Below are 24,204 nucleotides of genomic sequence, written 5' to 3' on the forward strand. Positions count from 1 at the left end.
AGTTACAGAAAGATTGAGATGAATAAGGAGATAAAAGAAAAATAGGGACAGGGAGAGATCACTGTAATGAGCATGACAGATTGGCTTCTAAACCAACTAATTGTAATAAGGCATATCCCCTTTTAAAAATAGATGAGGAGTAATGAGGCAAGGACAGAGAGGACAATACAGAGTGTAATGGCATGTGTGAGGCCTCAATGATTGTCTCTGGAAGGCACACAGCTATATGTGAACATGTCTTTTGGTACAAAATAATTTGTGGCCTTGAGCTGCACATTGGGGAAACAGGTGGATGAAATCACACATTGTGATTTCACATAAATCATTTGTGTTATGTTGTTTGTGTATCCAAGCAAGCTTTTACTTGACAGGGAGATGATATTTTTGCTGTTTTAAGTACCATTTACATCGATAGTAATTTCATTTTCCTTAGTTATTCACTGCTTCAGTATTTGCATTTGTTTTAGTCATACTAAAGAAATGCATGAGACATGGATGGACATTGCATAGATGTGCTCAACAAGTAGGTGCAAAATACAAAGGTAGACTGTAAGGTGAAGATGGACAAAGTAGCTATGATGTCACCAACTGGTTAGCAGCATCCACATGCACAACCCTCTTTTTGTTTTCAATATGACCATGATGAGCAAGTGGTGCATCTGACTGGACAACTGAAAAATACTGGAAGCTCAATAGGTTAGCAACCAGTCATACAAAGAAGTATAACTTGATTTAACCCTCTGGAGTCAATGGACGCACTGGCATGTCGAAATCATCAACAGTAAGAGGCAGCCTCACTACGTCTCCATTTCAACCTTTTTTTCCTGAATGCTTTTGTCATGTTTAGTGCAGTGAGACATGGTAAAAGATTGGGATTTTAGAAGGAGAAAGTGCTTGAGAGCAAAAAGAAAAATCATGATATTCCTTATGTCTGTGAAGGTTCTCAGTCATCCTGGTCATCGTAATCTAAGGTGCTTGGAAAGAAAAGCGTCTGGACTTCTTTAAGTTGCTTGAAGACGTTTCACCTCTAATCCGAGAAGCTTCTTCAGTTCTAAGGTCAAATGGTGGAGAGTCCCAGATTTAAACCCAGAGGGAGTATCCCCCCAAAAGAGGGACAAAAGGACCCCCTGATGATCCTCTACCTAATCACATGAGCCAAGGTGTGAAAACGGTAGTGATATGCGATACCACTGATTTCCTTTCCAATCCAATACCAAGTAATATTCAGGGTGGTATCGACGATACTGATCCGATACCGATACTTTGTACAAAAACTTATTTTATTTATTGTATCTCAAATTATAGCATCATAATGATTACAGGACAACAGATTACTAATTCTTATCACTTAATAATGCAGTTTATCAAATAGAAATAAAAAAACTGAAGTTGTACGCTATTTGAACACATTGCCTGCCTGCAGCACTAAAGGACTCCGTGAGACGTCTGTCTCGCTCTAGCAGCGTCGTCCCTGTCCTTCTCTTTAGTTCATCTCAACATACGCTCGTCATATTCTGTGATATGATTTACTCTGAGGTGTTTGACAAGGTTAGTGATGTTGCCACAACCATACATGCCAACCCTCCCGATTTTTCCGGGAGAATCACGAATTTCAGTGCCCCTCCCGAAAATCTCCCGGAGCCACCATTCTCTCGAATTTCTCCCGATTTTCCACCTGAACAACAAAATTGAAAAACCATGTTGCAGAATTCATAGCGCGGCCCAGCCAATTCCAGTTTCCAACAATGGAGGCAGCTACTTCGTTTTAATATTACTCTTGTTTCTTTTTCTGGGTCACAAAAAAACTTAGCTACATTTTCTCCCTGAAAATATGTTATGTAAACTTCAAATATCTGAACCGACTGACACATCATCTTCAAACCCCCGTGGTCTTTCACTACTCGGGTTAAACATGATATATAAGCCACTTTGATAACTTAAAAATGTTATTGTTTGGCTTTTTCAGTGTTTTATTTGTTCGTGAGTAAATCTGTTTGGCTGAGATTAAAGTTATTAGATTAGAATAAATTAAATGTAACTTTATTAATCCCTCGGGAGGGTTCCTCCGGGGTTTTCACACAGCTGAATAACAGAAAACTAATTAAACAAAGTGTGAGACGGTCGAGAGTTTATGCCAGCGCCCGGTTATATTTTAGATAGCAAGGAGCAGACGGCAGAGTTTCACTCCACCGAGGGAGCCTGTGACTTACTACCCAGCTTTCTTTAGACTGCGAAGGCCGGGTCCTCAGGTGGAAGCAGCCTCTGAATTTGGACACCCCCGCTTTTTCCGGGCCGGCCAATAATAACGGTGACATTTAACATATTTTATCCGATAAATAAACCCTGTAAAATGTGCCCTTTTGAATGTCTCCCTAATTCTGAGGTCTCAAGGTTGGCAAGTATGGCCACAACACCTCACTTTTTTGCCACATGTATCGCAAACCACGTCTCAGCTGTTTGTGGAGGTAAAATACGTTCACACAATTATGCTCAGCCATTGTTGTGAGTGCGCGCGCCAAGGGGCTGCGAGCCATTTATACAGCCGTATTTCGCACATGACTATGAAAGGCGGAAGAGGAGGTAGTTCCTTTGAATGTAGGCAATCCGAATGTTATAGTTTCTTTCCACTGTTAATGATAAACTACAAATTTATCCCAAATTACTAAAATATCGATATTTAATGTGAGAATTGATTCTAGAACATAAATGATTGGTATCGGAGGAATCAATATTTCAGGATTAAGCCGCACATCACTAGAAAACAGGTGTGGGTCACAATCAGCCAGGGTTTCGGGTGAGCTCATTGTGAAACCTGGCCCCACCCTATCATGCGATTTACTGGGGTCAGATGGCCCAGGACGTGAGTGGGCGTTAAGGCATCTGGGAAGGGATCTCAAAACTGGATTATAGATGGCAGACAGTTGGTGTCGTAAACCCCCGCCTCTGTTCAAAGATGGTCGCTCACAGTGGACATAAATGGCTTCTTTCACTCCTCTGTCAAACCATCTGTCCTCTCTATCCAAAATGTGAACATTGGCATCCTCGAAAGAGTGTCCTTTATCCTTAAGATGCAGATGGACTGCTGAGTCTTGTCCCGTGGAAGTGGCTCTTCTATGTTGTGCCATGCGCTTGTGAAGTGGCTGTTTGGTCTCTCCAATGTAGAGGTCTGGGCATTCCTCGCTGCACTGTACAGCATACACCACATTGTTAAGTTTGTGTTTTGGAGTTTTGTCTTTCGGGCGAACCAGTTTTTGTCTGAGCGTGTTGCTGGGTCTTAAATGCAACGGGATGTCGTGCTTGGAGAAAACTCTCCTGAGTTTCTCTGATACACCGGCTACATAGGGGATGACAATGTTGTTGCGTCTGTCTTTCTTATCCTCCCTAGCTGTTGTCTCGTCTTCTTTTCTGTACCTCTTAGCTGACTTTATAAACGCCCAATTAGGATAACCGCATGTTTTAAGCGCTTCCTTTACATGTGTGTGTTCCTTCTTTTTCCCTTCAGGCTTAGAGGGAACATGTTCTGCCCGGTGGTGTAGGGTCCTAATTACTCCAAGTTTGTGTTCCAGAGGGTGATGGGAGTCAAAGAGGGGGTACTGGTCCGTGTGTGTGGGCTTCCGGTAAACTTCGATGTTGAGGTTGCCATTCTCCTCAATGTGCACAGCGCAGTCCAGGAAAGGCAAACAGTTATCCTTTGTGTCTTCCCTGGTGAACTTGATGTTTTTATCCACAGCGTTAATGTGCGCAGTGAAGGATTCCACTTCTTGTGTCTTGATTTTGACCCACGTGTCGTCTACATATCTGTACCAGTGGCTGGGTACTCTTCCTTTGAAAGAGCCAAGAGCCTTCCTTTCCACTTCTTCCTTGTAAAGGTTGGCTACAATAGGTGACATGGGGGAGCCCATGGCACAGCCATGTTTTTGTCTGTAGACGCCCTCGTTGTATTTGAAATATGTAGTGGTAAGGCAGAGATCTAACAGTTTGCAAATCTGATCGGGTGTGAAGTTGGTCCTGTCTTCCAAGGAGCTGTCTTCTTGTAGTTGTTTTCTGATAGTCTCCACTGCCTCCGTGGTGGGTATGCAGGTGAAGAGAGAGACTACATCAAAGGACACCATGGTTTCATCTGGATCCAGCGTAAGTTTCTGGACCTTGTTGGTGAAGTTGGTGGAGTTCTTGATGTGGTGTGGGGTGTTCCCCACAAGAGGTGCAAGGATGGTAGCAAGGTGTTTTGAAATGTTGTAAGTGGCTGAGTTTATGCTACTGACTATGTGTCTGAGTGGGACCCCTTTTTGTGGGTCTTAGGAAGTCCGTAAATGCAGGGTATGGCATCCCCTGGGTAAAGGCGGTGATATGTGAGGCGGTCAATGATTTTGTCCTTTTCAAGGTCTTGAAGGCAAGCTATAACTTTCTTTTTGTAGCTGCTTGTGGGGTCTCACAAGCAGCAGGTTGATCATATTGTACAGTAGATCGTACAATAATAGATACAGAGAAAAAACCAACAATCATATGCAAGCACCTTGGCAACAGTGGGAAGGAAAACCTCCCTTTTAACAGGAAGAAACCTCCGGCAGAAGAAGGCTCAGGGAGGGGCGGCTATCTGCTGCGACCGGTTGAGGTAAGAGAAGGAAGACAGGATGGAAGACATGCTGGGGAAGAGAGACAGAGATTAATAACAGATATGATTCAATGCAGAGAGGTCTGTTAACACATAGTGAGTGAGAAAGGTGACTGGAAAGGAAAAACTCAATGCATCATGGGAATCCCCCGGCAGCCTACGTCTATTGCAGCATAGAGAAATATGCTCTCTAGTTCTAGTCCCAGTACTCTTGCTGCAGCATTTTGGATTAACTGAAGTCTTTTCAGGGAGCTTTTAGGACATCCTGATAATAATGAATTACAGCCGTCCAGCCTGGAAGTAATAAATGCATGAACTAGTTTTTCAGCATCACTCTGAGACAGGATATTTCTAATTTTAGAGCTGCTGCTCAAATGGAAGAAAGCAGTCTTACATATTTGTTTAATATGGGCATTGAAGGACATGTCTTGGTCAAAAATGACTCCAAGGTTCCTCACAGTGTTACTGGAGGCCAAGGTAATGCCATCCAGAGTAAGAATCTGGTTAGATACCATATTTCTAAGATTTCAGGGCCGAATAAAATAAACTCAGTTTTATTTGAATTAAGAAGCAGAAAGTTAGCGACCATCCACGTGTTTATTTCTTTAAGACATTCCTGCAGTTTAACTAATCGGTGTGCGTTATCTGGCTTCATGGACAGATAGAGCTGAGTATCATCTGCATAGCAGTGAAAATGTCTTCTAATGATGCTGCCTAAGGGAAGCATGTATAATGTAATCAGAATTGGTCCTAGCACTGAACCCTGTGGAACTCCATAATTAACCTCAGTGTGTGAAGAGGACTCTCCATTTACATGTACAAATTGGAGTCTATTAGATAGATATGATACAAACCACTGCAGTGCAGTACCTGAAATACCTACAGCATGCTCTAATCGCACTAATAGAATATTATGGTCAACAGTATCGAACGCAGCACTATGGTCTAGCAGGATAAGCACAGAGATGAGCCCACTGTCAGAGGCCATAAGAAGATCATTTGTAACCTTCACTAAAGCTGTTTCTGTGCTGTGATGAACTCTGAAACCTGACTGAAACTCTTCAAATAAGCCATTCCTCTGCAGATGATCTGTTAGCTGTTTGACAACTACTCATTCAAGGATTTTTGATATGAAAGGAAGGTTGGAGATTGGCCTATAATTAGCTAAGACAGCTGGGTCTAGAGATGGCTTTTTTAAGTAAATGTATAACTACAGCCAGCTTGAAGGCCTGTGGTACATAGCCGATTAGAGATAAGTTAACCATATTTAAGATTGAAGCATTAATTAATGGCAGGACTTCTTTGAGCAGTTTTGTAGGAATGGGGTCTAAAAGACATGTTGATGGTTTGGAGGAAGTAATTATTAAAGTTAACTCAGAAAGATAATTTTGGAGAAAAAGAGTCTAAACGAATATCAGTGGTACTAAAAGTAGCTGTAGATAATATTACATCTGTGGGATGATTATTGGTAATTTTTTTCTCTAATCAGTTTCTCTGATTTGGGGCCTTAGTTTTCACCGGAGCTACAGTATCCAGAGTGGTACGTAGTGAGGAGGTAAAATTATTAACAAGATAATCGACCTCTGTTGGAGTAGCATTCAGGTTGCTCCGCTCTATGTTGGTATAGGGCATTGAAGATGATAACAGTGGGTGAATTATATTCTTAAACTTAGTTACAGCGCTTTCAGAAAGACATCTACTGTGATGAAGTCTACTCCCCACTGCTGTGTAATCAATTATTGTAAATGTAAATGTTATCAGGAAATGATCAGACAGGAGAGGGTTTTCAGTAAAGCAGGGCGATATGATCAAAAATATTTATCACGATATACTTTTGAAAATTTGCAGTAACGATATAATTGACACTAGACAAAATACTTTACAACTCCACAACTTTATTAGTGCAAAAAAAAAACCATCAATGTATTTTCACTTAAACAAGCAGCCGTTTTTATGTGTATTAAAGCCACATAAAAATGTAACAGTGCAAATGCAAATACCTTGCTGACAGTTTAACCAAAAGGCATTTCCAGTGGAAACTGGCCGACATATCCTCAGCATAACCATGTATAATATCAACAAAACTTAAAAAGAGGTTATACACACACAATACGGTAATATTATGTTGACGCACAATACGTATCACTCCGCGAGGCTCCTGCCTACGATAGCCGTAATGCTCCGACAATCCATCAAGCGGTGTGGGTTTGTAGCTTAGCAAATAGTGATGTGTCGGTCGCGAACGAAACGGCTCTTAGAGCCGGCTCTTTGAAGTGAACGACGCGAGCCGGCTACTTATTGGGAGCCGTGGGTTTTTTTTTCTTTTTCTCACCCTCTCTCTCACACTTTTTTTCCACTTCACTCCGCACGCGAGCCTTGTGCTGCGCTGGGAAGAGGGGTGGTAGTTACACTCGCAGTAGCACAGGAACAGACACGGAGCGAAAGAGAGAGAAAGAGAGCCAGGGACAACAACATCACATTAGAAAATTATAGTAATCTTCCACAACTATTTTCAGTTGCGGATGATAAAGGATTCAGAAAGTTTATTCATGCAGGCCCATATGACAGAGAATGTGCATCTTCTTTTTGTTTTCATATTTTCATTTATATTTAATTGTGTTGTGGTTTGCAGTGTTTTGTGTTGTTTCGCTTTAAATTTGTTTAAAAGGAATTTAAATAGTTAAAAGTTAAAATGTAAATAGTTTGTTTTTGTATTATATGATTTATTTATTACATTTTATGTGGTGTGAATAAATAAAAGTATATTTACGGTGGCCGCTAGAGACAAAGCACGTACGAATCCCGAAGCACGTCTCAGACACGTGAAAAATTAGAGGGAACATTGCTGGGGTACACCACAAGCAATGTCGATACATGATGAGCAACAAGTATTTAATTTCACAAACTGCTTCCTCTCTCTTAAGGAACTCCCAACCCAATTTAAAAACTACCTCCAGCACCATAACTTTCGACTTTTCTTATTAATATATCTTGATCGATTGGTTTTGTAACCTTGTAAACCAAAATATCTGAAATTTTTATATTTGTGCACCTATAGATGAGAATTTGTGTGTGTAAAAAAAGATTTGAGTTTGTAAAAAAATATTTACACAAGTTTTTTGGTAAGGTCAGGTTACAGATACGAAGCAAAAAACTATGTGTAAAATATGGCATTATTTTTGTGCCACTATTCTGAGTGCACGTAAAAAAAATTGAGCGCACGTAAAAAAAATTTGCAGTTGCAAGTTGCATTTTGAGAAGAAATTTATTTTGAGCGAAGAAAAGCTAAATTTGAGTGAACAAAACTCATTGCTGCGTGCAAAAAATGTATTTCAGTGTTTGCTATTATCCACACACACACACACAATAGCAGCCCCTCCCGCTCAGTTTTTGCATTTGCTCGCATTTTGTTGCTTGCGCTCTCAACATTTCTGCCCGTGCGCGTTCAACTCTTTCTATACACCGTTATATTTGTGCCACAAAACCAGCCAATCACAGACTTGGATGCAAAAAAATCTGATTGGCTGCTTTGTTCTCCAATCAGCTCGAAATGACAAAATGCAGTATCCCAGAATCCATTCCGCCCAAAACTCAAACGAGGCAGTGGCAGAGGAACACAGAGTGGCGGAGTTTGAAATATTACTCTTTCTGGGTCACAAAATAAACTTTTAAGATATTTTCATGCGAGAATGGTGCTGCGTAAACTTCAAATACCTGCTCGATTTATCAAGACATCACATATTTGCACAAGTGTTCTAAACGTTTTATGTTTATGTTACAACAAGATGATTAAGTTAGTTTACGTTTGAGGGTGTAGGGTGGATGTGAATAGATATGGCTCTCTGTGCAGTTCCTCTGTGTATGTGTGTGTATGTGTGTGCGCGCAGTTCGTGTGTGTGTGTGTGTGTGTGTGTGTGTGTGTATGTGTGTGTGCGCGCGCAGTTCGTGTGTGTGTGTGTGTGTGCAGTTCCTCTGTGTGTGTGTGTGTGCGCGCGCAGTTCCTGTGTGTGTGTGTGTGTGTGTGTGTGCAGTTCCTCTGTGTGTGTGTGAGAGAGAGAGAGAGTGTGTATAGCTAGGCATGGGCCTCGCTAAGCCTTGGCTTAGCATTGAGGGGGGCCTCCCACCCTGCGGCTCCCCACTGATTGTTGCTGCTAAACCATTATTTAAAAAGCCATCACCTGACCCAGCTGGCTTGGCTAATTATAGGTCAATATCCAACCATCCTATTAGTTGAAAAAATGCTTGAAAGAGTAGTTGTCAAACAGCTAAATCAGGGGTGGCCAACCCGCGGCTCTCGAGCCTCATGCGGCTCTTTGCCTGGTTTCATGCGGCTCTTACGTTCATATCAAAGTTTATGTTTGTGTTTTGATTTTTTTTATGTTGTTGTTTTAAAATGTGCGCGTTCGCTTCGCTTGAGTTCAATACGGTATTTTCATCAAATGCGCATGTGTGTGAGATGAAAATACCGCAGTTTCCCAGTAGGAGCAAGTTCGCCCTTAAAATGGCAGGAAAAAAATGCACAGCAAAAAGAAAATATGAAGATGAACACAGGACGTTTTTAACAGAGTGGGAGAGTTTATATTTTTTTGTTGAACGCAATGGTAAGCCATTCTGCCTTATATGTCAGACGTCATTAGCGCATTTCAAAGCTTCAAATCTTCAGCGCCACTTCAGCTCACTCCATGCTAACATCGACCAGGAATTTCCAAAAGGGACTGAACTTCGCAAGCACGAGTTGGCCACTTTGAAAAGTCAGGCAGAAAAGCAGATACAGTTTTTCCAAAAATTTACGAAGCGGTCAGAGACCATAACGCTCGCATCCTATCAGCTGGCTTGGAACATTGCACGGGCTAAAAAGCCATACAATGAAGGGGAGTTCGTTAAAAAATGCCTCAGTGATGTTGTTGAAATCTTGTCTCCTGAAAACGACAAATTAAAACGCATGGTATCAGACGTCCAACTGTCCCGCCACACTGTTGAACACAGAATATCGGACATTAACACGGCTATTGAATCACAGTTGCACTCTGACCTTCAAGCATGTGAGTATTTTAGTGTCGCATTGGATGAGAGTTGTGATATACAAGACAAGCCTCAGTTGGCAATATTTGCACGGTCTGTTTCAAACGATTGTGTGATCAAAGAAGAACTCCTTGATATTGTGCCATTAAAAGACAGAACCCGTGGCATAGATGTGAAAGAAACCATGATGGCTGCATTTGAAAAAGCAAATCTGCCCATAACGAAATTAACTGCAATAGCCACGGATGGAGCACCAGCCATGATGGGATCTGTGAACGGGCTTGTGGGGCTGTGCAAAGCTGACCAAACTATTCCTGACTTTTGGAATTTCCACTGCATCATCCACATGGAGCAACTCGTGTCTAAATCATTGAATTTAGATAACGTCATGAAGCCTGTGATGGAAATCGTCAACTATATCCGCACACATGCGCTTAACCACAGGCAATTCAAGAATCTCATCGCTGAGCTGGACCAAGGGCTTCCAGGTGACCTGCCGCTGCACTGCACTGTGAGGTGGCTGTCAAAAGGCCAGGTACTCTCTCGCTTCTTTGAGCTTTTGGATGCCGTGAAACTGTTTATGGAAAAGAAGGACAAGGACTATCCCGAGCTCTCGGACCTCAAGTGGATTATGGATCTGGCCTTTTTGGTCGACATGCTGTGTCACTTGGACAGACTGAACCTGACCCTGCAGGGTAAGTTAAAAATGCTCCCTGACCTAGTGCAAAGTGTGTTTGCGTTTGTCAACAAACTGAAGCTGTTCAAGACACATATTCAAAAGGGAGATTTAACGCATTTTCCCACTCTGCTAAAAGCCAGCGGGCAAGTCGCCAGTGCTGCCCTGAGTAAGCAAAGAGCCAGATATGCAACGCTGATTGAAAACTTGCACGAAAGCTTCGTGACCCGGTTCCATGATCTACAATTGAAAAGGCCACAGATTACGTTCCTCGTCGACCCATTTAATGCAGAGACCGGCTGTTTGAAAGTCCCGCTAGTCACAGATGAAGCTGCGGCTGAGTTGGAGATGATCGATCTTTGTGAAGAGGACCAATTGAAACCTGCTTTAAGGGAAGGGACCATTGAGTTCTGGAAAAGTGTGCCAATGGAAAAATACCCCAATGTCAAACGGGCTGCGCTTAAGATACTGTCAATGTTTGGGTCAACATACGTCTGCGAGTCTGTGTTTTCTACCCTAAAACATGTGAAATCAAAGCATCGATCTGTTCTGACTGACACACATGTGAAAGAATTGCTTCGAGTGACAACAACGGAATACAAGCCAGATTTAAAGAGGATTGTTCAAGGCAAGGAATGCCAGAAGTCCCACTAAACAACATGCATTATAAAAGTAAATGCTATTGTAGATTATTATATTTTTGTTTGTGGACTTGGTTGAACTGAGAGTTTGTGTGTGTGAGACAGTGCACACAATGTTCATTGTTGAAAATGACTGGCCTGTGGTTTTAGTACTGTAGGAGTCCATTTCTGTCATTATCATGTTGGTGTGTGACATTTACAATAAATCTGGCTGAGCAGAGATGTGTGTATTTTGTGTGTGTGTGAGAGAGAGAGAGAGAGAGAGAGAGAGAGAGAGAGAGAGAGAGAAAAAGGATTGGTGATGTTCATGTGTGCCCATGCGTATGATGTGGCTCTTTGCGGTAACACAGTAAAAAAAAAGTGGCTCTTGGTCTCTGACTGGTTGGCCACCCCTGAGCTAAATGATCATCTGCAGACAAATGGTTTATTTGAAGAGTTTATTTTGAAGGTTTCAGAGCCCATCACAGCACAGAAACGACTTTAGTGAAGGTTACAAATGATCTTCTTATGGCCTCTGACAGTGGACTCATCTCTGTGCTTATCCTGCTAGACCTCAGTGCAGGGTTTGATACTGTTGACCATAATATTTCATTGCATGCTGTAGGTATTAAAAGTAGTTCACTGCAGTGGTTTGAATCATATCTATGCAGTAGACACCAGTTTGTTGTGTCTTTACACACTAAGGTTAAATATGTTTATGAGTTCCACAGGGTTCAGTGTTAGGAGCAATTCTGTTTACATTATACATGCTTCCCTTCAGTAGTATCATTAGAAGGTATAGCATACATTTTCACTGTTATGCAGATGACACCCATCTTTAACTATCCACCAAGCTAACACATACCCACTACCTACAGGAATGTCTTAAAGACATAAAGACTTGGATGACCTTTAATTTCTTGCTTCTAAATTCAAATAAAACTGAGCTTATTGTACTTGGCCCTAAAATATTTTTCCTAAAAACTTTAAACATGGTGTCTAACAAGATACTTACTCTACTCTCTGCAGTCATGCCACCAAACATAGTTATGCCTGTAGACCTAACTATAAATGGGTAATGATAAAAATCTCCATATTAAAACAGAATCTGTAATGTTCTTGAATCCAAGAGGAATGAAATGGCTGACAGTAAGTGAAAAAGGAAACTTGTCTGTGGATGTTAATGTAGCTTCACACACAGAGAGAGAGAGAGAGAGGAAGAGAGAGACAGACAGAGTGTGCTGGCAGATGGAGAAAGGGAACCAGACAGAGATGCCAATTTTAGAGACTCTGATCATTTATTTATGTGTGGGTCACCTTTTTAATCTCAAATCGTATTTTTCTGTAATTTAGATGTGAGACTTGTGTGAAGACTGAGACCTACAAAGCGTCACGTGTACCAAAAAAAAAAGAAAAATCTGGAAAACAATTATTACTATTCCGTGTGAGTCCGTCTGCATGAAGGGAGAGAAAGACCGAGCAAGAGGCCATCTCTCCCCCTGCTAAAATCAATTTAAGGAGGACTGTGAGTGCAGCATACTGATGAGCCTTCATTCACATGTATCCTTGCTTTGTTGCTCTTTTGGCCTTCTGCATACCAAATCTGAAATTAGTATTGGATTTATAGAAACCTTTGAAATCAGGCAAATCATCTAAATGATGACTACAGTGGATGCCAGTGCAAACAATGTCTCTTTATCTAATATAGATTTTATAGATATAAGCTATAGCTATAGATATCCTAGCTTCGTAGGGCAAGAGGCAGAGTATGGGCTGGACAGGCCACCACTCTGTCGCAGGGCTAACACAAAGACAGATGACCATCTGCAATCAAATTCACATCTGTGGACAACTTAGAATCACCAGTTTACCTAACCACACTAACTGCATGTCTTTGGATTGTTGGAGGAAGTCGCAATACCTGGAGAGAACCCACACTGGGAGAAGATGGAAACTCCATACAGAAAGACACCAGCCAGATGGTGGATTTGAATATTTTTACATGTATACTTTTGAGAACGTGATAAATCTCTTTCTGCTGTCTCTGTTAGTTTTGTCATTTGCCTCCCTGACAAAGATCTTTATTTAAATTATTCAGGTTTATTCTAAAAAGCAGCTGCAATGGAATACAGTGAAATGTTATATAGATTTACAAAGGTGTTGAGTATGAAACTGACTTTCTGCAGCTTTGAAACTGGATTATTTGGAGCGATAACCCAGTTCCTGTCTCTTTGGGTCATCTTCTGTTGTTTAAATGTGCTATAGGCTATTAAAAAAAGATAAATGTGACAGTAAGCAAAAAAAAGCTTCAGAGATCTTTCACATTTTATTCTTAACGTAAAATTTTTTCATCCAAAAACATTTAACACCATTCAATGTGTTTCATACTGAACTTAGGGGATAAAAATAAAGTATCATTCCTATTGCGCTAGTATTGAACTGATACCAATACCAGAATTGGTATCAATACTGCTGACTGCTGGATTGATCCCCTCAGCTCTAGTTTTTTGCCCTGATTTACTTTCTTAAAGCCACTGGCAGTCAACAACACATTGGCATATCTCCTGTATGCATGTGCTTTCTTCCTTGTACAGTCTTTCTGGCTTTGCCTTTTTCACCATTTGTTGCCCAAAGGCAACAAATCAGAGAAGTCTTTAATCATCTTTACTGGCCACTCTATAATCTCTGCTAAGAGTCTGATCCATGACATTCCACGATGAAGACCAACCCTACTGAATCAAGAATAGAAAATGAGATGTACAGTGGTGTGGAAAAGTGTTCGACCGCTTCTTGATTTTTTTGTATGTTTGTCACAGTAATCAAACAAATTTAAATATTAAGCATAACACAAGTAAATACAAACGGCAGTTTCTAAATGAAGGTGTTTCTGATTAAGAAAAAACAAACAAAAAAAAAAACAACTGCATGGCCTTATGTGAAAAAGTGACTCAGGCAGAGGAAGACAGAGCCCTAAATACACAGAGCGTAACAAGGGGATGAGAAACAGGAGGGAAACACAGCTGGAACAGATCTAACCTAGTGAGGAAGGTCTGTGAGGAACCAAAACCGAATACAGTGAACACAGGACAAGGGACTATCAAAATAAAACAGGAAGCAGGAAATGCACACTAAGACACAGACTGACTGAACAGAGGAAACAGAGGGGACGAGACACCTGACTGGAATGCAGATGACTAAATAAGGAGAGAGAACGAAACATACATGATAGATATGACAGGCTACGCAGGGAGGCACAAAGGGGAACTAACTAAATGAATAAAAAACTCAGAAATAGAAATACAGCTGATTAAACTAGGAACAACAAGGAAACTAAACAATACCAAATGAGAACATAAACATAGAAACACTGGGTCAAAGACCCAGTACCATTACAGAATCTGAATTTCTGCACACAAGTCCTATCAGCTGCCTCTGAAATCCCACAAGCTAACCAAGCCTGATAGAACTCCTTCCTCAGCCTGGTGGCTCTCTTCAGCTCTGGTGTCCACCATTTGGTTTGGGGGTTACCACCACGACAGGGACCAACCACCTTGGGGCCGCAGCCATTGCAGCGGCTTTGGTAATGGAGGTGCATTCGACTCAATGTCCCCAGTCTCCCTCAGAATGCTGTTGAAGCTCTGCCGGAGGTGTGCGTTAAAGATCTCACAGATCGGGGCCTCTGCCAGGCATTCCTAGCGCAGCCTCACGTCTGTCCAGCACACCACCAGGTGGTGATCAGTTGACAGCTCATCCGCTCTCTGGGCGATATGAGATTTTTTCATATCACGATATGTTTTTTTCATTTCAGGCGATAACGATATCTATCACGATATAAGCCAAATAACTATATTTGTAAGATTTAAATGTGCTGTTGCTCACAAGTAAAATGTGAAATAATCAGCAGCTTGTTTTTATTTAAATATTTATTTCCCATAATAAGTTCAACAGGGTAGATGTACTTAAGGAACATGAGACTTTTTCAGATAAATAAAGGCAAATATTGCAAACTACAAAAAAGGCAGCCGCTAAAGCGTTTAAGTTTCAAAACAGAACAAACGAAACAGACTACTAAATTGTCAATTCCACTTAGAAACAAAATATTAATTCTAAAAATAAATCTTAGTTTGTTTTACAGAAGAACAGACAAAACTGACTAACTTTTGTCAATATCAAATAAACTGAGAACTAAAAGGAAATTCTCAATCTCTCCTTGTTGTATAGCTGAGCTTTTCAAACAGTTTTAACAGTTACTTTAGTCTGACAAAAGCCGAATGACGAATTAGCGCTTCCAGTCAGAGACTGAGGCTACGTCCACACGTACACGGGTATTTTTGAAAACGGAGATTTTCCGTTTTCGTTTTAAAAAATAATCCCGTCCACACATAAAGGCAGAAATGAAGGAAAACGCTGCTATGAACATGCCAAAGCAGCAGGTGGCGCTAGATTCCTAACCGTGCAGAAATGTTGGCCAATCAGAAGTCTAGAAACCTCGGTGGGAAAAAGTAAACAAAGCTGGGGCATAGAAGCAGAACCGAGTCGTATGTGTGGACGGACAGTAACTGTGTGTATATGTAAGCATTTAAACACTGCAGAGAATAGAATTAACAGTAACAGTATTGTAGAAATTCATTTCACCGAAACAATAACGTGGCGCACAGTGTGACGCATGTATTTCCAGACTTGCTTTCGGCACAATTTACAGTGCACGCTACTCTGTTTTTTGTCAGACTTGAAATAGCCGAAATACCTTCACACTACGGAACTTCTATGGCTCTTCCGTTCGACAATCTCTCCGGCATTGGAACCATCATCTGTTTTCTCTTCGGTCACGCTCGGTTGATTTTTCTAGTCGGCACACTCATTTCCTCCATTACGCGCTGGCTCCATTACCCGCTGGCTGCTTCCCAAACAAACACACGTGCGGCTTGGCACTTGTGCTGTACGTAACAAGTCACGTGACGTGACGCTGCGGCTGTGATTGGTTCGGCTCTGCGCTACTTAATTTGGATTGGCTGACCTTTTTTTTTATTTTTTAAGAGGACAAGAGCGGCGAGGTCTATCGCGATAGCTTAATTTCTCTATCGAGTAAAAGTTATATTGCGATACATATCGTTATCGTTCTATCGCCCAGCTCTAGCCTGACTATATCTAGTCCGCACCTCTCAGCCTCATGCACTAACTCAGGCCCCTTCCCCACCAGAGAGGTGATGTTCCATGTCCCAATTGCTAGCTTTGGTAGCCGGGGATCAGTCTGCCAGGGCCTCCGCTCTTGGTTGCCACCTGGCACACCTTGCACACCCTATGGCGCCTTTTGCAGGTGGTGGGCCTGCAGGAGGATGGGCCCATGTCCCTTTTTCGGGCTGGGCCCGGCTGGGCTACATGGATGCTAGCCCTCAGGTACCCTCCCCAGGCCTGACTCCAGGGCGGGGCCCCAGTAACCCTATCCCAGGCAGGGTGAACTGCTCCCTTGATCTTTCACTCATAGGGGTCTTATGAATTGCTCTTTGTCTGGTCCCCCACCCAGGACCAATTTGCCATGGAAGACCCTACTGGGGGAAAAAGGACCCAGACAACATAAACCCTGGGATACACAAACCCCTCCACCACAATAAGGTAGCGATTCACGGAGGGGGTTGTTAAAGAAAAAATAGGTTGATGTGCTTTAAGAGAGACGATAACCATCAGAATGCCAGTGCAGTGGAAGACCAGTGGAGTGCTCCCCTAATGAATCCGAGAGGATGAAGAGATATATAATTTAGTACTCTTTAAAGCATGTTTTATTCCACTTTGAATGAATATGGAATATTAAGTTTAAAGCAGATATGTTTTTGAAAGTCTTGGAATTAGCAGCAGCATGCAGCAGCAGCTGCATGTTGATGTCACCAGTATCTAAGTAAGTTAGTCACAGCATGATGAAGAATATGCTGTCAGATGGGTCTAAATTATCTTATTTGTTTGGACAACCGGTTTTATACCTTTAACTGCAGAAGGATAGGGCTGTTCTGTATCGTAGCTACACACTTCTGGTAGCAGATACTGGCAGTCAGTGTTCAGATATGCCTAATGACATCCATAATTTTCAAATTACATGAATCTTGAAGGCAATACCTAGATTCAGCTGCCACCCAATTACTGCCATTCAGTGGCATTAATTCTACTAGTGGAGTTGGTTCAATTACCACAACTGATTAGAACTGCCTCTCAAATAACTTTGGGATCCCACTGGGTATTGATCCAGCATTAGCATGATCAATTAAATATTGACCCTGACTACTTCAGTGTGACAGATGGATTAGTGGTCATTTTCCTCAGGCTACTGGAAACTCTATATGACTGGCAAGTTGATATCTTAGTCACCTAGCTATGGTATCCATACAGTGTCCAGCAGTAATCATAAGTGGAAACAGATATCATTCAGTATAATAAATTGTCATTAACGGTGGTTAAGACCCTCTTTCTTATGTTTTAATACTGTTAAATACAATACCTCATAGTCCTATATACCATGCCTCATACTAATGCATACAGTTATGTAACAATCAGTTAACTCATATTAGTTGACTTCTTTGGTCTCTAATGGGCAGCACAGCACTGACATCTAATCATCATGTTGTGACTAAAACATTTGGGGTTGCGTTTCTAGTTCCCTGTTTAAGCCAAACAATGCCTTCTGTTTAACATCAGGTTTGTTCTCTTCCATTACCAGCAAAAATATTTATCCATCATACAGGATGTGTTTCACAAACAAGGATTAGGACCAGTTCCAGACTAAAATGCCCAGTCTGGTGTTTGTAATCTCCGTTAAGTCACATTGATTTGCAGTCATGCTGATCAAATTAGTTATAGATTTAGCTTGATTTGGATTAAAGTGGAGTTTAAAATAACTTCAGCAAGGATTGCTTTATGTTAGACTTGATAATATTTCTAATGAAGAATATTAGTTTGGTACAAATTTAAAATAGCTAGCCGTAAGGCTGAACGCTATTTATCATTTGAACAATTCGATAATTTAAAAAATTCTTGACACAAATTTTTTGGTTGAATGTTTTGTTTAATGCACGTGAATACTCTGACAACATTGAGCCCACGCACCGCTCAATTTTTCAACACAAAACACTGATAACACAGCAGCAGCGTTGATGATGACACTGGCACAGTTTAAAGTGGAGCTGGAGTCTGTTTGCACTAACATTACGAAGAGCAAAGAGGCAGAGCCGTTACTGAGATGGTAATGTGGTTTCTAGCATCCAATACAACAGGGCTCTTCCTGTAATCACCATTAAAACCTTTACTGGGAAAAAGCTAGTGGAAATCCTTCATCAAAGTGTCTGATCAACAAACTCTGACGTGAAGGAAAGCGAACTTTGTAGCTGCTTAATCCACCGCTGTTTGTTTTACACAGCGAAAAATCTGAAGAAAGCCTCCAGAAGTTGTATTAAAATATGCAGATGAGCTGTTAACTTATTCTGATACCATGTTTAAATTACACAGCTTGCTGAAGGGTGACGGCAGCCATCCTATTTTACATGGAACCTGCAGCAAACATGGTTAGACTAAAGGAGGGCAAGGGGTGTACTAGAAGATATTTATTTCAAGCCTTTTTCAACATTTTTCAGATTAAAGCCAGTAAAACTCCACTGACCTGAGGGTTTTTAGGTTTGAAAGACTTTACTTGCACACTTAAACATGCAGAGACACAAGCACAAAAACTCATAAACACACTGTATCTACCTCATCCAGGAGATAAAACACTGTCAGAACTGTTTTTGCCTCCTATTAATGTCAGAAAGCCTTCCAAGAAGACTGGTAAAGGTACATTTTTATGCCTTTGTTTAGATTGCACTGTATATCTAATTGTATTTTACTTTTACCTTTGAATGGACTTAGTATATTTATATATTTTTCCATTTAAGAAAATGTTTTATTAAAAAATCATTTTAATATGGCACATAAATACAGTCAGAGGGTTGTTGTTGTCATTTGTTTTGTTCTTTTGACAGATGTTTGCAGTTAAAGTTTAAAACATTGGAATTTCTCCAATGGAAACCAATGAGCAGTTAATTTTGAAAGACCTGTGTTCTTTCTTGTGTTCTCATGTTCTTTTTAAAATGTTCATTATTGCTTATTAACAAGACCAAAGTATTTCTTATTCCATTAATCAATTAATTGGTGTAATAATCAATTATTATCAGTAGTTATAACCTGGCCTGCTTCTGTTGTAGCTGCAAGGTGTGAACGCTATCCATGAATCACACACAAATCGTGCTGTATGCTGTCCACAGTCTGTATTGTGGCGTGTTCCCACAAGTATCTGTTGTCCAGAGGCTTTACACCACCCAGTTCATGGGGTATCGCTGTGATTCTGAGATTTGGAACATAATGACATGAATGATGTGGGGTTTCAGTGTTTTAGAGTTACTGTTGCCTTAGCCACATAAAAAAAGCCGGAGGGCCAGGCATAGGGTTTTCCCTTTATATAATTCCCAGTGGATTGTTCTGTACCACAAACAAAATAAATAAATCAGAGCCAAGTACCCAGAAGCAAAGTGTCTGTGTGGGCGACCTCCCCTATTTTAAGATGCATTATGAGGACAAGATTTTTTTTCTATTTCTCTTTGATTCACTTTCCATTCCCACCCTCTCTATTTTTCACCCTCATTTTCCACTTTAGCCCCCTTTCTTGTCAAAGAATTATTTTATATAATCAATAAACTTGTAAAGTTCTGCTATCGTGTACCATGTTCAGTCCCTGAAAGCATCACAATTCAGTATGCCCATACTCTGTTTAGGTTCAGTATCCCCCATCTTGAAATGCAATTTTTAGGTTGCTAAAACAATCCCCTCTAGTTTCAGTTTCAATTATATTCATACAGCGCCAAATCACAACAACAGCCACCTCAAGGCGCTTTATATTGTAAAGTAGACCCTACAATAATAGTTGAATGTGGACATTAGTTAATCTGAGTATAGGCTTTGTTATGCCCTTTAAACCAGTCTGTATACTGTAGACTGCCAGAAAGAACACAAACATGGAGCTTTTACCTTGAAAAATGGCAGTGGCGTTTTCCGGCATTAGTCTGCTGTTGGAACAGCTGGAAATGTGGTATGAACTGAGACCTTCACACAGAGATAAGATACAGTATTTCATGCAGCCTGATGCGTGCATATGGCTCTGCTTTTTAATCACCCCACAATGATAAGTAGGCCGACAGTAGCTTTGCAATCCTGCACTCTGTCTGAATGCTAATGAGAGTACCATTACACAACCAGAGCAGCTCCAGCAGAGAGCTCTGAGCATTATAGTGCAAATTTAATGAAATCCTGACTTCCTTCTCTCCCTCTATATATTAAAGGATGCTGTATACTTGAATGTCATGAATGTCATGCAGGATTTTCAAGTATCCAGGTGTTTGTGGTGCATATGTGTATATGAACTGAATCCAAAACTTGTTTCATCAGTGAAATACAGAGGCACAACTTGTACTTGGCATAATGAAAGGACCTTTGGCTGAAAGCATCATCCAAATGACTTACTCCTGTGAATCACAAAATTGAGGATGTACCAATATGTCCCGTGTACCGATAATATCTTCCAAGTTTAGCTTCACAAAACTTTAATCATCACAAACTAGTTTCTTGACCTTTTATAATGAATTGACTGTACTCAGATTACCTCCACAGTCACCCAATTTCAATCCAATTAAGTATTTCTGGTGTTGCGGGTTCACATAATGGATAGCATCTGACAAATCTGCAGCAACTCCATGATGCTATCATGTCAGTATGGAGCAAAATCTTTGAGTAATGTTTCAAGTGCCTTTGTGAATCTATGCCACAAACAATTAACGTAGTACTGAAGACAAAAGGGGTACAACCTAGTACTATCAAGACGTAACTAATTAAGTGACCAGTGAGTGTGTTACCACGTTATTCAGATGAAATGTTTAATATTTCTGCAGACAGTCACTGATTTATACATTTAGCAGACATAACCACTATTAGTATTCATTTGGAGTAGGGATTTTAACCAATGCATGAACATAACATTCCAAAAAAGTACATTTGCTAGAAAAAACATTGCTTATTTGCACACTGTGCAGTCACAGGGCAACATTAGTATTCATTCACAGTTGTTTATGATTAGTTATCGAACATACATATGTATTCATTCACAGTATTTGGATTCTTCAGCAGGCAGTTCTTAAAACATCTCCCACTATCCAGTTTTCAAAAAACGAAAGTTTCATTCAGCTTTATTTGTGTTTTAAGAGAGTCAAAAACATTAAAGTCAAATATTAAAGGGTGAATTTTGAGCTAGATCTTGTAATTGCAGATTGGTATCCCAAATTCCACCAGAATGTCACAGTACTTTCTTCTGTTTTAGTCAAAAAAACAAAAAATAACCTGGGGTTTATTTTCCAGGTTAGTCACAGTGTAGATCAGGGGTGTCCAACTCCAGGCCTCAAGAGGCGGTGTCCTGAAGGTTTTAAATTTCACCCTGGGTCAACACACCTAAATCAAATGATTAGTTCATTATCAGGCCTCTGGAGAACTCTAAGACATGTTGAGGAGGTAATTTATTCAATTCAATTCAATTCAATAAAACTTTATTGATCCTGAAGGTTGACCCCGAAGGAAATTGGGTTAAGGCTGCCGACCTTTGCCAGCGCCGACTTACCCTTCTGACCATACATACATTACACAAACATCACATGGGGAAGACAGGTCAGAGAGGTATAACAATGGAAAATGCACCACATGAGGAAAGATAAGGAGAAAAAAATAACTCCCCCCAGACTGAGCTCCAACAGGGAGATCAGTTTGAGAACAGAAAAAAAACACCTCTGCACATAGCACATGAAAAAACTCTTAATACACCAAAGAAACACATGACAAGCAACAGGGGTGGGTAAAGGGTGAGAGACAGCTGAATTAGACAGCACATCCGGGCCTGCAGCCTGTGCGCTGGTCTCCTTGATCCACCGTCAGCATCGGAAGGGAATAAGCGTCGAAGGCGTTTGGAAAGGGAGGGGGGATGAGTGTGTGCATATCAGTGTATATGTATGTGTGCGTGTCCAGAGTTCAGCTGAGACAGTGTCCTTCGCCCTGCTAGGCTAAGTAAACAGTCTTCCAGCCAACCCAGGTGACCTTGCATGGAATGGGAAGGAACAGACTCAACACAGTCGTTATCAGGGTGTTGTTGTTCAGCTCCAGCCTTGAGACTGCCGCTGGCGCCGAGAGGGTCTCCGCATGAAGTGATGGTGCTTTTTACTTTAGTGCGAACAACTCATATGAATTTCAAAGCTGTTCTAACAGTCCAACACTGGTCTCTCAATCTCCCGTTGGAGAGCCGCGAGCTTCCTATGATGTTATCCAAACTTACGTTCCGTGATGTTGTCGTTCTTTTTGCTCAAAGAGCAGGTTCTGAGAACTCACGACCGCAGTGCACTTCCCCAAGTGAAACCTGGCCTCACCTTATCATGGAATTCGCATGGAATACTCCTTTGACTACGATGACCTGGATGACTGAGAACCTTCACAAACTCATACACAAAGAATTAACTCACTTTACCTGAAACATTCATCTTAGGTCAAACCTATCAATGGCAGTTACGAGGGTAACACTTGGTGGGATTAACTGACTATGACATCCACACACTAAATTTTCAATAATTAACATTATTTGACGCAAGTAACCAACTGCACATGAGGTAGAAAATGATGCACACAGGAATACAACACTGACTGGACTGGTTTGCACAGAAGCCGCACTCCAACTGAAGACAGCCCTATATGAGGTGCCGTAAGGGACATTATTACTGAAACGCTCTCACAGAGGTGTGGACTCGAGTCACATGACTTGGACTCGAGTCAGACTCGAGTCATTAATTTTATGACTTCAGACTTGACTTGAAAAAATGTTCTAAGACTTGTGACTTGACTTGGACTTTTACACCAGTGACTTGGGACTTGAATTGGACTTGAACCGGTTTACTTGAAAAGACTTGATATTTTACCCCAAATATAAAATTTAACATGCATATTATATAGAGATTGAAAATGTGACGTCATTCACAGGTAGAACCGCAAAGGATTCTGGGAACTCGTGGCAAGCGGTACTAGCGCACGCAGGCTTTCAATTAAAATCAGTTATACAGCGATAAAAAGAAACACAAAAATGTCAAGAAGCCGTTGTATTATTAACTGCAATAGCCGGTCGCATGACAGCCACGGGAAGCCGACGGGTAAAGAGATCGGTTGTTATCGGATTACGTCGTTGAAGAGAAATTGTTCAAGCCATGTTTCCGAAGTAACAAAGAGGCGACGGATGGCCTGGATTGCAGCCATTCAAAGATCAAATATAACATCCCAGAACACTCCAGCTCACAGGTTAGTCTGCTCCAAGCATTTACACGAAGGTCAGTGTTTTTTAGTAGTTAATGCGTCATTTTCATAACATAATTAGTGATATAGGTTACAAGCAAGTCTGGCGCTGAACAGAAATTGTCGCGCTATGCTCCTTTGTTTATTGTGCATAAATAGTGAATTGTCCTGACACAATATTGCGTTTCGCTTCTGTTATTATGGTACATTGACAAAAACATATACTTTTATTCACAGGATAAAACAGGTTTTTTGTATCACTAATTGCCCAGTACGATTACAGCATGCAATATTGTTGTCACTGCTACATTTCTGTGATGGGTACCAGAAATTATTTCCACTACTAATTAATTACCGTTGAGCTCAAAGGTCCTATTAATAAACGGTTAAGGAATGTGTATTTATGATGACGATTTGTGAGACTGGTAAACTTATGATACGTACGATGGTCTTTCGTTCTACACGGTGCATTTCAAGGTCCTGTACCCATCCGTCGGTAAACTGTACCTGGGCTTGTTGCAGTGACCTGAAGTTACTAAACTTCATGAGTGTATGCACTCACTCCAAGAACCGTATGATTATAAATATGCATATAAATATGCTACGATGAGATAGCTGACTTCATCTAACTAGCAAATGTTGTCCAGGCTACGTTGGTGATGCAGTTTTTTTTAATGTGTATGATATTTTTGTCATGCGATTTTAAAGCTGGTCCTACAACCGCATCCAAGAATAACATGCAGCTTATCTCAGAACTGTCGGTGAAAATTATTCTTGGAGCTAGGTTTAATTGAGCTGCATTTTAAAGAGGTGCAATTTCACAATTTGTGTATATTTTCTAAGTTCACTATTTTGTCATGTGTTGAGAAAAACACAGATTTAAAAATTAC

At 40.9% G+C, this 24,204-nt stretch overlaps 1 protein-coding gene and 1 pseudogene across 1 annotated transcript in view; one reads left to right on the forward strand and one right to left on the reverse strand.

Annotated features, from left to right (window-relative positions):
* Nucleotides 1-9,654, reverse strand: part of LOC146626151 (uncharacterized) — a 75,542-nt pseudogene extending 65,888 nt beyond the window's left edge.
* The window catches only part of ca10a (carbonic anhydrase 10 (inactive)a), a 332,797-nt gene that overhangs the window by 229,248 nt on the left and 79,345 nt on the right, over nt 1-24,204 (forward strand). The gene's annotated exons all lie outside the window — the stretch shown is intronic.

The sequence above is a fragment of the Diplotaxodon limnothrissa genome, linkage group LG8 (assembly GCF_057381915.1).
Source record: "Diplotaxodon limnothrissa isolate DT_005_m linkage group LG8, D_limnothrissa_male_GT1.1, whole genome shotgun sequence".
Taxonomy (NCBI): Eukaryota; Metazoa; Chordata; class Actinopteri; order Cichliformes; family Cichlidae; genus Diplotaxodon; species Diplotaxodon limnothrissa.